Genomic DNA, 18,150 nt, shown 5'->3' on the forward strand with positions numbered 1-18,150 from the left:
ATACGAAGATCCCAATACTCTAGCTGCTGGGGGTTGATGGTGATCAGCCATCTTAACCTCATTTTGTGTATATGTATTGTAAATATAATCATATATACTCCCAACATCCCAGTAACAATATCATCAATATTAGTTCTTGAACCACGGCAGTTCTACCGCACAATAGTAGCCATATATGATGGTGTTGGTTATTAAGTACTTCCCGAAGAAATTCTACATAGAAAATCACAAAGATGACATACGTATGTGAGCAAGAACTTTGCGAAAGGGCTTTTTAAGTCACGTTTCCTTGGGTGGGACAGTGAGAGGAAGTTTACCCACTTTCTGTTTTCGAGGGGGAATAACCGAATTTTTGTTTTCCATACGAGATATAGGCTCTTTTGTTTGACTTGCGTCCGGCGAACACTTTCATCATATGATCGCCATCTAGGTCATCATCGTTGTTGGTGCTTGGTGAAGGTGCCGTTTTCTTGGAAAGAGAGCGGTCCTTCGGTACCGACGTTGAGATCTTCGTAGCCTTTACCTCGTGCTGACTGCCGCCAGCCCCAGCAGAAGCATCTGGGCCACTTGGGAGAGGAGTGCAACGTACGTCTGTGTTTTCTCTGGGTGAGGGCCGGAGCGCTGATACCTTGTCCAACAGCTCCACCTGCATTCCAACTGAAGTGCTTGGTGACGCATGCCCTCTATGCGCAGCCTGTGCGTAAGTACTTCCATCGGCAAGCGTCACTCTCTTTTTGGCTTCAATGTAGGATATGTTCTCCAGTACCTTCAATGCAATAGCTCCTTTTTAGTTTTTACACTCAGGATAAGATCTGCACAAGACGGCTTGCTGACTAGCGCAGTTTGGACAACACAACTCGTTTGTGCACGTTTCACCACTATGGTCTGTTTGACCGCGTTTAGCACAAGTTGCTCTTCCACGACATGATTGGGTCCGTGCCCATATTGCTGACACCGAAAGCACTGGCGGGGATTGGACAAATAAGGAACATGTAGGCGGCCTTAACGGCACTCGGAAGCGTTATAGAGTTGAAGATGAGCACAATTTGTCTGGTCAAAATGGCACTGTCAATTTTTCTAAATTTTATTTGTCTTGCAGCTAGAACGCTCTTACCTCTCAAGGCTTTTTTCGATTTACTCGTCTGTGCATTTTAGGAGTTCTTTTTCTGAGATCACAGCCTTCGCGTAGTTCAGTGTACGATTTGGCGAGACAGACACACTGTTGTCACTGATCTTGTCAAGCTTCTTAATCTGTCTGCAATGCTGAGCCGTCATAACTTCGAGCAAGAGGTCTCCAGAATTCATTTTTTTTGCTTTGTAGGTGTGACCAATAGACTATTTAAGTGCTTTGCCGATGAGGAAGGGGGACCTGTCTGGAATTTTTCGTTCAGTTTTGGACGTGATGAGAAAAAGGGGCACACTTCCATCATATCATTGCCCTTTCGGTTACAGCTACAACCCTTTCAGATAGTAAAGCTATCACTATGTTTATTGAAGCTTATTACCTCGGTACGGTGCCTCTTCGGTCTCCGACCAGTTTTTGCTGAAGCGGGGGTTTTATCCGTAAAAATATGAAAATACTTATGCGCTCTGCCGCTAAGCTGGCTGCCCACCATGGAGCCCAACGCCGGAGTGTTTTAAAAACCACTAGCCATACGTAACTGCTATAATTATATGACCATGATCAAGGAAGGCCACGCCCACATGATTAACCCTAGCTGCCCGGAAACTTGGGAATGAAATGAATAGGAGACAGGAAAAACATAATAGTGAAAGTTAAAGATAAAGATTCAAGAGACGGATACAGAAAAAGCCAACTGCCGATTTTCCCCGGGTGGGTCAGTGTGAACCGAAGGATAACGTAATGTGTTGCCTTCGTCGTGGTGCCATAAAGGCCAAACACCCGGCATCGCCTCGATCCCCGGTATCCCCTTTTGCCCGGACAGGGCTAAGCCGCGCACGCCTGCAGGCGGGAGGGTCGAAAGCTCATGCGCTCCGGTACGTGGCATCGCAACACACTTCGGGCAGTAAGGCTACATGAGAGGTTGCATGAAAGAACAAACAAGCACAGATGTGACGCTAGTAAAATTGTCGCAATAACTGGGAAAACCACTGTACTTGCAAGAGCACGCCGAACAGCGAATGGCGTTGTTTGCGAGCACACCACAACAAAAATGCCACTACACTGAAGCGCTTCGGTGTAGCTAACGGGCAGATAATATTACCTACAAAATGTTTTTCGTGTTTAACGACACCGACAAAGAAAGGGGGAAATGACACGTGAAGCCCTAGTCACAACTAACTTATTTCGAAGAAAGAGAATTCTCTGCTATACCAGACATTACATGGTATGTGCACTTTGTATGTGCCCTATTACGCAGGTAATCAATTTCTTTGTTGGAAAGCGAAAGAGAAAGCATGCCCTATAATATCGCCGCTATTTTATGACCATGGCATTGATAATTTCCCCAGCGCAATTGTACTCGCACCGGCATTCTAATGAAAATTCATAAAAATTATGTTTGCAAAGATAATCTCTGCAAGCAATGCCAAGATGACGGTCTTTATTTGAGCAACATAATTTTCGCACAAGAGAGATGATATATAGAGAGAGACCTTATAGTTCGCAGAATCGGGCGACTTTATCTAAAAATTGTGTAGTGCATTCCAAGGGCTTTTGCACAGATCTGTGACGTTGCATGGGCGTTCAAGCATTATCGCACCGAAAACAACCCTTTTATTGCGCCTTTTTGCCCAACCATGTTCACATTGGGCCGCATCCCTTCAAAATAAGACAAAACAAATACCTTCTGCCATTCTTCGTTAAATGATTGAGCATCACTGGGAAGTCAAACACGGCTGAATATGGTATTTTTCAGCATGCTTTTGGTTACGGACACGAGCACGTGTTCCAGAAAAGGTGCGTGCTTGAGACCGTCTGTTTGCTTCGAAAACAGCAAGCATATGGCAACATGATTTACTCAGAGCGTTCGCATAGCATTGTTTTGCAATGTCGCATTTTACCAGGTTGTAAAGAACTGCCTTGGAAGATACAAGCGCTTTTTTGAGCTCTTGGCTCATAATCCAGCGTACAGCGTGGCTAAAACATAAGCCTCGATATCTAAAACTTGTTCTAATCATTTACAGGCAGTTTAAACGTGAATTCTTGACGCTTTAAAATGTTCCTAAATGTTTCCAACCTTATGCTAGAAAGGGAGATAAGTATTGTCTATAATTACTGCAAGATTGTTGACAATTCTGGAAACCTTCAAAGATAAAAACCCTCTGCTTTGTCAAAATGTAGCCTATCTACCTCGCCTAAAAACGCACTTCAGTATGTACTGGTGCCACGCTTGAGTCAATGCAGATTGCCAGTTTCCGCAAAAGGACGCGGTGATCCCAGTAAACAAAAGCAAGTCACATATATTGACGTTAGTTCGAAGAAACGCTCTATATTTATGCCAGTGGCGTAGTCAAAGGCAGCTGCTCCAAAGGAATCAATGCCGTCTTCAACACGGACTGGCAGTGAATAATGCCTCTTTATTACCATATAAAACTAATTGCAGAGTAAATTTTATTACGATTCAAAAAAATAAACGATTTATTTTATTCCTTTTACTTTGAAAGGGTTTGTGGTTTCAACCCAATGTGTTATATTGCGACGGAGCCTACAGCGCTTTCACCAAAACATTTCTATAGCGAAATTACCCTTACCAGTAAACGGCTCCGCAATCAGGAAAAATGCGAAGGCAAATAACCCAATTCATTAGTGCCAAGGTATAGAGCGTCGTTGATGTCGATTGCTCACTTTTCAAGATAGAGTCGCTTTCTCGAAATTCGATGTAGTTGGAATGGGAAGCTTCGGCAATCGAGAGCAGCAAGACTCCGCGCACAGGCCAAGCACTTTGTTTTTGCATAGCGAAAAAAAAAAACGTTGTCGTTGTGTATGATAGAGGTCGACGCGTCTGCTGCTGCTTGCAGAACTTTGCGAGCCGGATTGCTTCCCCAAAACTGAATATTCACCACAAAGTTCCCGCAACGCTCTCCCCCGTAGACTCAGACGGGTCAAGTGCTAAGTGCGATACCTTGTTAAATCCATCCGATCTGTGGCTGGGAAAGGTAACAATGCTGATCATGCATGCCACAAAAATTGCAGGAGTGGAACGCGGTCAAAACAAATTTGTGAAGCGATAGCGCGTTTCACTTGCTTTGGGGAAGGACACCTAGTAGAAGTCTAAGGGATACGTAATTAGTGTCCATTTGTATCGGTCTGATGGTATCGGTCGGATGGCGTCGGTCTGATGAGGCGTGATTGTCTTGGCAGCATCTTGGCCTACCCTTTTGTGGTACTTTCAATTATTGTGATTTGGTAACACTAAAAAAATAATCCAATGCAGCCAGATAGCTTGAGTGTGAGCGTAAGAGAGATTTTTCGGCAGGAATGAAGCCCGAGCTTCGATACTGTTTACACTATATTTGCAGCACTTCAGGGGCGCAAAATATGGTACTGCTCATTCTCTTCGAGGGAATTTCCTGGATACCGGGCATTAGATGTAAGTGCAAACAGAGGGCGTGCGCTTGAAATGCGGAACTATATTACAATAATAATATAAATTTAGTATGTTATTATTAAAATGTAACCAATACGAGATTCGAAGGAAATATGAATTTCATTTTACCCTGTGTTCGCACCAATTATGGCCAGCAGCCGTTACACTTTTCAGCTTTATCCCTCTGTTACATTACCATTTCCTTTAATATTGCTCGAACCTCACAGGTTTCATACATAATTTAGGTACTTTTTTTTAGATTCCTCCGACTTTCCTTGCTGAGTGTACGTCTATTTTACTTTAAACTTTAACTTTGTTTCAAGAGTTGTCTCCCGCATTTTGAAAAGGTTTTTTTTGGAAACGCTCCCTTTGTAATTTGCCGTATTATTTAATAATCTGAAGCCTCGTTAATACAACTGCTGATATTCTGTTAATTTATGCCTTGGCTCCTAAAACATTTACTAGCGAAAATTTACATGTTGCCATTGGTATTTGTATTATAAATTATTGTCCTCATGTACACGAAGACCCATTTAAGCTTCTAATTACGGAAACTCATGTATGTACTTCTATTATTATACCCATTTTTGTCATGAGTAAACTGATTCCGATGCACCTGCTCCAGCTACGCCAGAGTACCAAATTAATAACAGGGAAGAAACTTCTTGTTAGTGCCAAAATCAGCTGCACATTTTATTTCAGAAAATAACTATGTACACCAATATATATCACACTTCTTTCTTGGAACACAATGATTTGCCAGCTTTAGACGCTTATAGAACCGCTGCCAATAGATGCGCTTCTTTGTACGGAAGAGAACTCCAAAAAAGGTTGACCAAATTAGTTTCTATATATGCATAATTGTTACGCCAACGTAGGCAATATCACCCCTGCTCCAATACAGGTGAGTTAGCTAAATACATTGTGGCCATATATTCTGTATATATACTTAGCAAATACTAAACAAAAACAATTCGAGACGAGTTTGTACTTCATCATTGTACAATAGAAAAAACTCTAATACAAATAATGTAGAACTTGTATTATACGTCTCCTGGTCATGGCACGGCCCGCATTCGACAACTGAGTCATTCGGTCCTATCCCCCATAGAAATATTGTACTAAATACCTGGAATATACGACGCCATTTCACGCTAGCGTCGTCTCGTATCGACGCTTCTCTGGTACCAAGCCCTAAGGAGATGTAGGCTGCCACGTGAGCAAACTGAAACTCCATGCTATCGAGTGTGCCATAATCTCGCCATCCGCAGCGCTGCCATTCTTCCACCTTCACAGATTAACTGCGCTACTACGTTTGACTCTTCTTTCTTGGAACACAAAGATCCGTCACCTTCTGGCGAATATGAAGCCACTGGTCAAAGCGGTTTATTTTCATTTTCTATTTCTTCCGCGGGCTTTATTTCTCGTAAAAGAAAGTCTTCGCAAATCCTTGTTTGTTTTAATTGTTGTTATCGGTCATTTGTATTCCCCACATAACCTTCTTCACTGACACCTTACTGATTATATAGGTACACTTGACTAATTACACATATTCTTGCACAAGAGCGAGATATATTAAGAGTGATCACCTTAAAAATTCTCATCAAGTTACAGTGAACGGCTTTCGAGTAGTGCCCTCTGGTAATTTTCAAATCTATGGACCATGCAGTGAAAGTTCCAGAATACCGCAGAATAAATTACGTTGCTTATGGTGATTGCACATTTCCAGTAATTCGCATCGTTGGCTGCGAAAAGCGTCCATGATATTCACAAAACAATAAAGGAGTAAAAATGTTCACTGACCTTCAGGTCTGCGTCAATATCTTCAATAAGCTTGATTATTCGGCTTCAATAACGGTTACGCCACAGGCACTTTAAAGCCAGTGTAAAACTGCAACCGTCATTTTATGTGTGGAAGGACGCTTCCATAAAAGTTTTAGGTTCTATCTGCGCAAGACGCGTCGTCAATATTCTTGCCGCAAACGCGATTTCGGAGGCTTGCGTTGTCGCAGAAATTTCAGTTAGTACCAACATTTGGCTCCCAATATTCAATAAATACAAAACTTTACATCCTTGCCTTGCCTTCTGTGCCGGCAAAAACTGGATTTTATTTGATGTGGTCCAGCATAAATTAGTGGAGACTTGGTGCAAATTTCAGTTACAATAGCTGTAGCCATTCGATATTTGCTATAAGCAGTTTCGTGAAACTAAGCAGATCGTTTCTCCTTGTGCCGCACTGTCATCCCGAGAACCGGATGTTGTGCTTATGCGAAACAGATTTAGTACGTCATACACACTGTTTGTCCATTAATTGACTCCGATCTACCCACATAGGCACAGGATCGACTGACAAAATGCACAAAAAAAACTGAGAAGCTACACGCTGAGCAGGGTGTACGACAGTATTCATTCAGCGCGGCTTTCTTTCCCCAACTGCCCCCATGGAGTCAGCGCAGTCCAAATCATCTTTAGCTGGTCCGCATATGCGCGAACGCACAGCACATTTATTATTTATTCGCAACAAATTTTCTAGCAGAAAACCGTTTTCATTTCATTGTAACTTAGTTACGATTACGCGTATGCCAAAGACACACCAATACTCCAAAGAATTCGATGCTGAAACGGATTGCGTACACTCGGATTGCAGGGCTAGGGGTTATCCAACGCATGTCTATGGCTGTGTTGCCACTGAACAAGCACTTGCCGCTAAATTTGGAAACTTCATTTCAAATTAGTGTTTTAGCGCAGGTTGGGTGCAACTTGAAGGTTTGCCGCAAAACTGCCCATTTGGCGCAGCACATCCATCCATGTAGGCTCCATCCATCGCGTTACGACACTTCCGGGTTGATGTCTACTTTTCAGTGCATTACGTGACACTCATGGCTCAGCTGTGGCAGCTGCAAATGCAGCTTCCAGCTTGCCTAACATGCAACTTGTAAGACATGACAGGATGCTCACGCGCATGCCCGTACGCTAAATTTTCAAAAGCCTGCTGTCAGATTCTCAATGACTACTTTACGACGGCAATGCGCTTTTTTGGGCTATCAAGTGTGTGGAACATTGCTACATGTCACAACAGCCAAAAGAGACACTACTCTTGTTGCGTAATGTTCTGAAGTCATCGCTGTTACAGTGGCTAGCTGGCAAAATTGAGCTTATGGCTAGGTATGCGAGGATTAAATAGACCCGCATGTGTAATGCTATGTCCCCGTGGACACGCTGCTTATTTTTCGTTATAGAGTCATCACGCAGATGAAATGGATTACCCGGTAATTTAAAAATTATAAAGCGCAAGCATCCTGAATTTTCTTATGTGCTAACCACTGTGTCGGCTCCCTGCAATATATTATAGGCGTTGACGACTGCAGCATGCTTCCCGTGCTTTTCCTGTTGTGACGGCCTTCTCAACTTGAATATTAAGTCGCCAAGAGAAGAAAATATTATGATGTGAACCTGTCAGCATTAAACAGGTTGCTGACTTCATGTAGGCAACAAGCTTTTTGAGCCCCTGAGTTGCGTATGCAAATTTACAGCAGCCGAGGACTCGTGCGTTTAGGTAGCTGCAAAGAACATGCTTCATACGCCGCTATCTGGTTTGGTGAACCAGCCACTTGAAGATTGACTGTGTTTAGAGCCCTCGCCTTCACCTTTTCTGTTGCTCAAATATTCTCTCTGAGCTAATGCGGTTTTGAGGAATGCGTTTCAATTGCAAGCGGTTGCAGGTATACTTTATGCCCTTTTGCAATGAGTTTTCTTCACACTCAGGGGGAGAGCAACGACTCCTATCGTACATTTCTCGACGTGGCATATTTGTACAAAATGTAACATTATTGCACGTTGATTCTACGGATGTAGTCTTCTGGTTAAACTGCCCAAAATTTCTACTAAATCATGAAAAACAGATGACACGATTTTACTACAGTTGCTGGATAGGCAAACTGGCTGCAAGAACTTCGAAACATGCTACTACAGCTGTATAACTGGTAACAAGCAATAAGAGCATGCACGATAAAGCTGACAAATGTGCCACAAGAAAAACAAGAGATCGCAACAGTAGATGAGACTCCATAGCCATGTTGAAATTTGCCCTACTTTTTACAGAGAAACTATAACACTAGCGCTTCACTCAGAAGCTTCCCAGGGTTGTTATGTTGCAGACTACATCCTAAAATGAGGCGTATCAGCTTGGCTGCCTATTTCACGGTAGGAAAAGCAATTTTTGTCACCCTCTTTAGTATTTTTCTCTACAGCATCGCCACTGAACTGGATCAGTATATTAACGCAGAGAGCTCAATTTGGCTTATCTGTTAGCCATGTCGCATATTAGCGCAACTGCGTTCCGTCACATGTGACGTTATATTGGAGAAGTGATTGTCTACGCACCATATTTTTGTGAAAACTGTCAACCCTAGAATGTCACGAACTGTGATTACCTAGAAAGCTATGAAAGCAGCCTTGATTTATAGTCATCAAGAGAAAATTCCTCACCCGAAGATACACTGCGAAGATGACTGCGTTACCTGTGGCAGACAGCGCACCTCCCTGGAGCTCCCGCAGGAACACAGGAACTAGAGTTTCACTAAAAGGAAATGACGGATTAGTAATGTCAACCTAGTTTCTTCGTACTAAATACTCACACAAGCAGGCTTTCATGCCTATAACGTGCCAGCTTTGGAAATGCAACTATTAGTAAAAAACAGTCTTGATTCATTATGTTTCCGTCCTTTCGCATGTCCAATTTTCTTGGTAGATACTGACAGTATGTACAACGAACGGAAAAACTGGCAGATGAGATACATGCCGCTTTGTAAACTTTTGTTGACAACCTCCATGATCGGCGCAAGGCGGGCTAGACCTTGGGGCCGCGCTATTCAATCATGAATACCTGCCTTATTCAAGTAAAATACGACTTATTTTGTGCATTTATTGCGTATTTGCTGGTACTTCAGCAAAAAGAATAGATGGTGTCGAAGTCCACGCGCCTGTGGTGAGTCCTATAAATCTTAAGAGATATGGTTTGCATAGTTGCATGCGGCGGAAGATATTACGAACGTACAATTTGGCGCATTTTTTCCCCCGAAAACACAACTCTTAGAACAAAGGGTATTGCAGATTTGGCCACAATTATGTTGTGCATATTTTGCCTACGTACACTAGCTCGGCACTGAGGATTTGTGTGTCTCACTACACAGTACGGATGGTGCGACCTCATCTTTGCAATTACCTTCGACCAATATGCTTTGCTGGTCTAGTGATGTGTACAAGGGGTGAAATTAGCGCAAAAAATCGCTAAAAAGGATGGCCGATAAACCAGAGCGCTACAATCTCAAGCAAAGCTTTATTAGAAAAGCTCGTACATGCATATACACGCACAATAATCTTGCGAGACTGGGAGTCAACTCGCATGCTGGGTGACTAGGTACCGTGGTACGGAATTCATATGTGTATATATACCAAATTTCTAAAAGAACGCTTGATTAGACAGTGTAGTGCTGTGGCCTTTCGGCCCCACTTTTTCCTCAATCTCCATCACGTAAATGTCACGTAGTTCACATACACGTTGGTGCGTGCTCGCCGGTCTTGCTTCAAGATTCCGCAACATTGCCGCAAGATTGACGAGATATGAAGATTGTGGAACATACTTATTCTAGATGTGTGACATATTTTGGAATGTTACGGCGATTGAAAGCAGCGACTGCACATTTGAGTAAATCTCATTAACTCTTCCGTAATTTCATGCAACCGAAAGTTGTATTTGTCCATTTAGTACGGCGAAGGCTCTGCATGCAGGCAGCCGATTATATCGATGCCATTGGGTAATTGAGAAACGGTAAGGCAAATGCAGTTGATGTACCATTTCCTGCGCCTAAATTCAAATATATAGAGCGCAATTTTTTCTCCGTAGAGCACAGATCGCATGCATTAAACCCGGATTTAAGCGGATAATTTCTTCACCTCGGTACGTACGTATGCCACCGCTTGTACTTCGCCTGAACGTATCAAGTGGGAACCGCCAAACGCTGACATTATCAGTGCAAGAACATTGCAAAACAGAAATATTTTCGCATATGAGCAGACTTACAGTGCCCGTATGCGCTGCCAAATGCGACTGGAAGGTTGTATATAGAGTAAAATATAAGCAATCGAGCTGTTAATACATGCAGCTTTTTGTTGGAGGCTGTATTTCTCTCTCTTGATCTTCATTATGCGTAAAGTGTGCTATTCGTGAAATAATTTTTTCCAGACAAAAAACTGCAGACAAGCGCTGATATACACAGAGTTTATTTCTACTGAAAACTGGCAATGCGCGTGCTTACGTCGCGCTACATGAGCGAGGCCAACATATTGATTTACGCTAGCTGCATGCTGTATCGAAGCGGCCGCCGCTTTCTGCATGTTCTGTATAGGAGGAGAACAGATGTCAAAGCCTTATAATGTGTCAACATAACATTACATACAGATCCACCCATCTGTACGTTACCACATTTCATGCCATGAAGCGGCGATGACAGAGTACGAGTGCCAAGCATTATCGTGAATGGCGACGCGATTTTCATCGTGCCGAGTGGCCGCTTCTCGTTTCTTGGGATTGTACGAAGTGAAGAGTAATTCATTTGAAGTTGCTACATGACCAAAAGGAAGCTACATATACAGTTGTAAGCGGTCCTCAAAAATTAGATTCAATTACGATAAACCAGTTGCGAGTGCAAGTACCTAGCTACCCTATTTCCTTCAGCCATCACTGAACCAGAATCAAGAGCCGCTGCCGATCGGTTTCGGCACCCGGTGATTCTGAATACGTACTTGGAGCATTTCCACAACAGAACAACGTTTTAGGTCATTGTGAGCAGGAATAGCTGTAAACAGAAGCTGATGCGTCTGCGTAAATCTCTCTCTTGATGTTAAAGAACTGTGTTGTAGCTCCATGGCTTACTATAAAAAAGACTGTTGGCAGCATTTCGGCGTCCTCGGCAAGAAAACCTGCACGGTACGACTACTCGCGATCGTCGATCGCTTGTTGTACACCTAGGGCCCTGTAATATGAAAATATTCCAATATGTTTTTATTTCAATCTCATCACGTCATATTTGCCTAACCGCCGACGCAAGCATCATGCGGTGACCCGCAGAGTTGTCTGAGCAGACAAATCAAAAGCTCTGCTCGTGTACAGGGGGTCCCTTTTGTTTGCTTTAAAAACGAATAGCATTGCCCACACAGAACGGCTTCTCTTATCGAATTGGCAGACAAGAGGCTAGGAGCACGCTCTAGTGTAGTGGGATTCGATTGCGCCGAGCCAGTGCACTCAATATCGATAATCGGATGAAGAGGGTGCTGCAGGCGTCGTTGATTGCTCCGCTTTCCTTTACTTAGCTTGCGGTGGCTGGCCGAAGATCGCAGTTGCATGAAACGTAAGCTTCAGAATACCGCTATAACGGATCTTCAGCTAAGAAAAGTTGGCAGATCAAGGCCATAAACGGGCCGAAAGTGTTCGAAAACGTTACACTGCCACGCAAAAAGCTTTATTGTACGCAAATAAACCCGAGCTCTCCGGCAGGGGCGAGTAGCCAGTGCCTGAGCGATCGGCAGCAGCCATCTTTTATTCCTTTCGGAAAGAGGCAGCCTGCGGCTATTCAGAAGAAAATTCAGTTTGGTTCCGCATATTAATGCATCTTTAGCGCATACACGTCACTTTGACGCAGGCTGTCGGAGTGAGTTGTCGGAGTTTTGTGACGTCGCTTGACAGGCAGGTGGGGTAGGTGCAGCCCAAAAAGGTTGGCCGCTTAGCCGATGGCTAATGGGAAGAGACGTCGAATCAGAAATATCCATTTTTTTGTTCGGTCTAGTTATGCATTATCAGTGTGTACATGTCATATCACATGGGGAGCTATCGCGGTTTTTGTGACATCGCGTGAGAGACAGGCGAGCTGGGGCTGGTCCCAAAATGTTTTGACCAATTGTGGAGGGCTCATTGCAGAATTGTAATAAAAAACTTGGAATAGCTTTAAGTTACAACGCCCCTACTAAGACAAAATTGTTTTCAGTTAGCACAGTCTGTCGAATAATTTGTTCGTAAAACAGGTTTAAAGAGAAAGTCTACAATGAGGAAACCAGCTAAGTCAAGGATCGTACAGTTAGGTTGTAGCACGGCCATTCGGGGTAAACTTTAGCGCATTTGAGTCGTACTTGTGTTGGAAACACCCGCACAGAAATCTTTGAAGCACATTCAGGAATCGTATCGGTGTTGGAAAGGTGCCCTGTTGGGCAGTCAAGAACCGTGTTGCTCTCGGAGGGATTCCATAAGAGAACCCTGATGGACATTCAAGATTTCTATTGGTATTGAAAGTCTGCCCAGATGAATTCCTGAATGGCTGTCAGGAATCCTGGAGGTCGAACAAGATTTTTTTGAAAGATTTCTTTAGTTGCAACAGACGCTGCTCGGTGCTGTCAGCAACTACCGTGCCAACAATTGCAATATAAGAGAACACAGAGATGCTGCTCAGTGCGGCAGAAGCAACGTGCGAATTGACCTTTATGAAGCTTCTTGCTTAAATGAGAACAAAGCATCGAAATCACAGAACTCCGAACTCGAACTCCGAAGCTACCAGCACTCGGCGCACTTTGCACACATTACAGATCGCCTTGATGATGAGGTCCATGCGACTGCGCACTTTGTTCACATCGTAGATCACTTTCCAGATATGGGCGCCCGCGCGTCGTACGCAGCAGCCGCCGGTAGTGGCAAACCAAGTCCTAGTTCGTAGTTCTTGAAGATCATAGTTACGGAACGAGGCGTTTTCTGGGTTTGTACTTGGAGTAGCAGAGGCATATCGCTCTAAAAATTACAAAGTGGCTCTTTTCTTTACTCACTGTTTCTATAGGCGTTGTTGTGCTTACGCAGATGACAAATGCGTCTTACGCGACTGGGTTACTGGTGCCAAACTGGCCTTTCCCGGCGTATAGGACTACCAATGTACTTGCGCTGCAAACATGAGGTTAACTTTACAGCACATATACTTTCCTCATATGCGAAAGCAACAACAACAACAACAAAAAAAGCATTCCACCACACTCGGCTACCTCCGTTTCCTCCCTATAGGCTCTTTGGGAACTTATATACATTATTCCTGGAACAGAACATCGCCATCTTCGTTTACAGGAGCAGTAAAAAAATGATATGGGTGCCAGAAAGCCAGGTAACTAAAAAGAGCAAGACTCAAGTGTACTCTGCTCAGCAAGCTTTTCTCATTTAAAGTACAATATCTTGACATAAAGGTAAACTAAATTCCTGTATGTTGTTTTACGGTACGTAGCCTGAAATACTTCAATTAACGGATTATACAGGGTGTCACAGCAAACTTGGATCAAGATTTTGGCAGAACCTATACGTTCTTCAGAACACATATCGCGTGGATGTTGTTAGCGTTTATCTCCACTTACAGTACCACTTTTCTGCTCGTCTTTTTTTTAAAATTAAATTATGGGGTTTTACGTGCCAAAACCACTTGGTGAGGTACAATCTTTTTTTAGTAATTAGGTGAGGTAAACTAATTAACTTTTTAAATATAGCTTGAAACGTTCGAGCATCAAAAGGAATGTTGTGGAGCTCCACAAATACAGCCCAACCCAGGCATTTCCAAGGAGATACACTTAGCTTGGCCGTTTTTATTCGGGAAAAACGAAAGCCGCGGGGTTTAAAAAAATACCACGTGACAGTGCAGCGCGCTGTGCGCGCCCGAATGTGCCACAATTACAGCGCTCTCAAACGTGCTTCGTAAAGAAAACATCGCTCGCTTCTCGCCTGTCGTGCTGCCCACGACACAGCATCGCGTTGTGCTTGGTTCCGATATAAACGCCAGTGGGTTCAGGCGGCTGCTTAAATACAAGCGGTTCCCGTTTCTGCGGCGATAGTTGCCCTCTCACACTAGCGGAATACATGCGGAGCAAAAATGACAAGCTCATCAGTTCCAATTTGGGTGCTAGACGCCAACAAGCGAACATGCATTATAACAAGTTTGTTAACGTCGTGTGAATTACGCTGGTTGTCACAAAAGGAAGAATTGTAAACCGATAGGAAAGGTTGCTTTTTAGCTTCCTGTCCATTCCTTGTCGGCAGAGAGTTTGTAATTTCATATTACTTACGTGCCTTTTTCACGTCAAACAAAAGTTTCACACAGATAACTCTTTTCATGGATAATGATTGTAGAGATTCATTTACTGGGATGTCTGTCTAAAAATGTGTTCAAACAAGTCGCCCTCTGCCATGATCCAGTATTGGCACGTTTTCTACACATCCGATGTAGCTTTTTTGATGACGTAAAACGGTATTCGCTGTAGGCTTCAGCAATCTCTGCCTTTAGCGCTTATGGTGTAGTTGTATTTTGCAGTAAACTCGGTCTTTCACATGTCCCCACAAGAAGTCAAGAGGTGTCAAGTCCGGTGACCTTGCAGGCCATGCCACTGGTCCATGCCGCCCACGACCCACTGGCGCATGAAGACTTCGTCAAGCCAGGCTCGGGCAAGGCTGCGGCTGTGAGATGCTGCACCGTCGTGCTGATGCCAAGTTCGCTTTAAAACGCAAGAGGAAGATCAGAGCGAAAATCTTTGACTAGGCCTTCCAAGATGTCGTTAACGTACCGCTGAGCAGTGAGCATGTGGTTAAAAATAGGGACGAATTATTTTTCAGTCGAAGGTGCCGCACCACACACTGAGTGACCATTGGTACTGGTGTCGGTTCTGCGCCACCCAATTCGGGTTGGTATGGCTCCAGTAATGCGCATCATGGACGTTTACTTGAGAATTTCCGGAGAAGGTTGACGCATCTGTCCATAGCACTGTGTCAGCAAAATTCGGTATTTCATCACTGTTCACAAGCATCCAATTTCAGAAATCCAGCCACCATTGAAAGTCTCTTTCCTGCAGCTTTTGATGCAGTTGATGGTGATAGAGATGCATTTCAGCCTTCCTAAGAGCTCTGAGAAACTGAATACATTGAAATGCCCACCTCACCACTCACATCGCTCACGCTGGAATGAGGGTTACAGTCATGAAAGCCAAGATGTCTCTCTCAGCCTCTTCACTCATGGTCCCCTTTCTGTGCCGCGTCTTCTTGAAGCTACTTGTTTCTTTCCGCGTCAAATAACTCCTCATAATTGTGTTCGCGCTAGGTCTTCCCCACATTGCCAATTTGGGTATACCTTGGCGGCTTTCCGCTTGTCGCCCCTTGTCGCTACCGAGGCTAAGACCATGGGTGCTATGCAGGATGCGCCGAGTTTCTCGTTAACCCGAGTTTTACCCGAGTTTGCCCGACGGCAGTCAGTGAACGGAGATAGCGCGGAACGCGCAAAAGCTACAGGCAAAAAGATATGTCGAAAAAATCCACGTATGACAACGTGAGCGCACCCTGCGCGGCACGCTGCTTCGACGTTTCAAGGGCAGAAGGCTGCACAACGGAAACCGCCAGCGCCGCGTATTATTATCAGCGGATTATCTCAACTGGGCAATACCGTGACTGTCCCGCTGTTTGTATGCACACTTGCCGTGAGCCGCATGCCACGCCTTTCCCGGGCGCGTCAAGGGCGTGCCTCCTCTTTTGGGCACTATCTTTGAATCCTCCATCGAATGCGAACAGAGTACATGCGGCGAATCCTTGGATCTACACTTTCACTCAAATGAATACGTTAAAATACAGCAAATAAGATGACGAACATTTTTATTTCTTTAAGTATCAATTTTTCGTTTTGAATGCAGGAAATTTCTGATGACAAATGGAGATCGAGGGAATTATTCAATTTTGAACTTCTTGCCGCGAGTGGTGACAGTGAGCCGGAAGCTTGGAAGCGGATGCATTGAAGAGGTGGCACGCACAAGGGAGTTCGTATGGTGACAAGTCGCCTAGGGGTGCTGCAGTGCTATTCTAAATAAAGTCACTCATGACCCATGGAGGGTCATGACTACTCTTTTTCTATTAGGGGAATAGCAACGCAGCGCCGCGATACGGCTGTTCATCGCAGGCGTTTCAGTAGGCTATTAAGCCCCCACGTTACCGTCTAACATTACACATTAGTCATAGATACGGGAGCAACGGTTGTCGCTGCAAAATGGCTGTACGTTATTTTAGAGCCCGTAGTGACGCAGTTCAGTGAAAATGTACCAGTTTTTCTTTGTGCGCGAAGCCGCTCCGATACATTGCGAAGAAGTGCGTGCTTCCGAGAGACACAATTCATCGCTTGCCCAGTGAAAGTGCCTCTGAACGCATGTACGCAGTATTTGGCTGTTGTGCAGTCCCAGGTGCTTGCGGATTACCTCTGCTGGAGCCATCAGCGATCGCAGATGGATATTGTAACGACACCGCAGCAATCGCATTTTGGCAGGTGAGGGCTCTAGTGTGCAGTTATGAAATGAAACTTCGCACGGAGGAAGGTGTTGGAGCTGTTGAGTGCGCTGTGCTTGTGAAGAAGAAATGCCATTGCACTGGGTCTAGAAGAGCGAGCGATTCTCACACGCTGATCGTGTTTACGACGCTGTGGCTCCGATACATCACCGATGACAGAGCAGCCATCTCAAACGAGTGCTGCGATACGCACTCCTCCGCATCGTCGTCTCCCTCGCCGCATCGACGCCTTGCAAGCAGCTACAGTGGCGTGCCGATAATTATTTACTGTGCGCTACGTCGCCACAATGCAGACAATGAAACCGTGTTGGGGGCCATCGCAGTCCGAGATGTATGCATAAGCCAGCGACAGGTAACGCTTTGTTTTTGATAGCGCTGCTTAGTACATCTACGATGACAGTGAGTTGTGCGTGTTTTATGTCGGCGGTCAAGATTATTGATGCCTCTCAGCTCGAACCCGCGTCGCTGTTGCCGAAAGATAAGTTGGGCGTGGCCTAACTGTCGCGGGTGCGCGCACTAGTTACATGCCTCGCATGACCTTGGGTTTTGATTGACAGGCGAACTCGTGCTAAACTCGTACATCGCAAAACCCTCTCCGAGTTCAACTCGGGAACATGGCGGCGGCAGCAGCAGCCTGTGTTATTGCAGCCAGCGGCAGCAAGCATCCGTATGACCGCCTGGACCCGTTCACCTACATGACCGACGTGGAGTTTCAGCGTCATTTTCGCCTGTCGAAGACATCAGTGCGCTGGCTGTGTGACGAGCTAGGCGAAGACTCTCGTCTGCGTGACAGCGTGGCGGGCTTCATTCGCTCACCGTCGTAGAGCAAGTCCTCTGCGCCCTCCGTTTCTACGGGACTGCGAGTTTTCAGGGAAGCGTCGGCGCCGAACGTTACATTGGACGTCATCAAACTACTGTTAGCCACTTTTGCGGAAATGTCTGGCGCGCTTATCGATACGGCAGTGCGTAAGCGGTGGCTAGCTTTCCCGAAGAGTGCGGCTGAGCGGGCATATATAAAAGAATGCTTCCTACTTCACGGGAACATTACGAACATAGTCGCGTGTGTCGACGGAAAGTACGTATCAATTAAGGCGCCTTCAATGTCAGCGTTACTGTGATTAGCATTGAAGCAATGTCTAGACACGCTATAGTGCCAAATTTGTCACTTCTGCGTCGCCGACTTAAATTTTGTGTTACCGACATTTCACA

This window comes from Dermacentor variabilis, chromosome 7 (genome assembly GCF_050947875.1).
Source record: "Dermacentor variabilis isolate Ectoservices chromosome 7, ASM5094787v1, whole genome shotgun sequence".
In the NCBI taxonomy this organism is placed as follows: Eukaryota; Metazoa; Arthropoda; class Arachnida; order Ixodida; family Ixodidae; genus Dermacentor; species Dermacentor variabilis.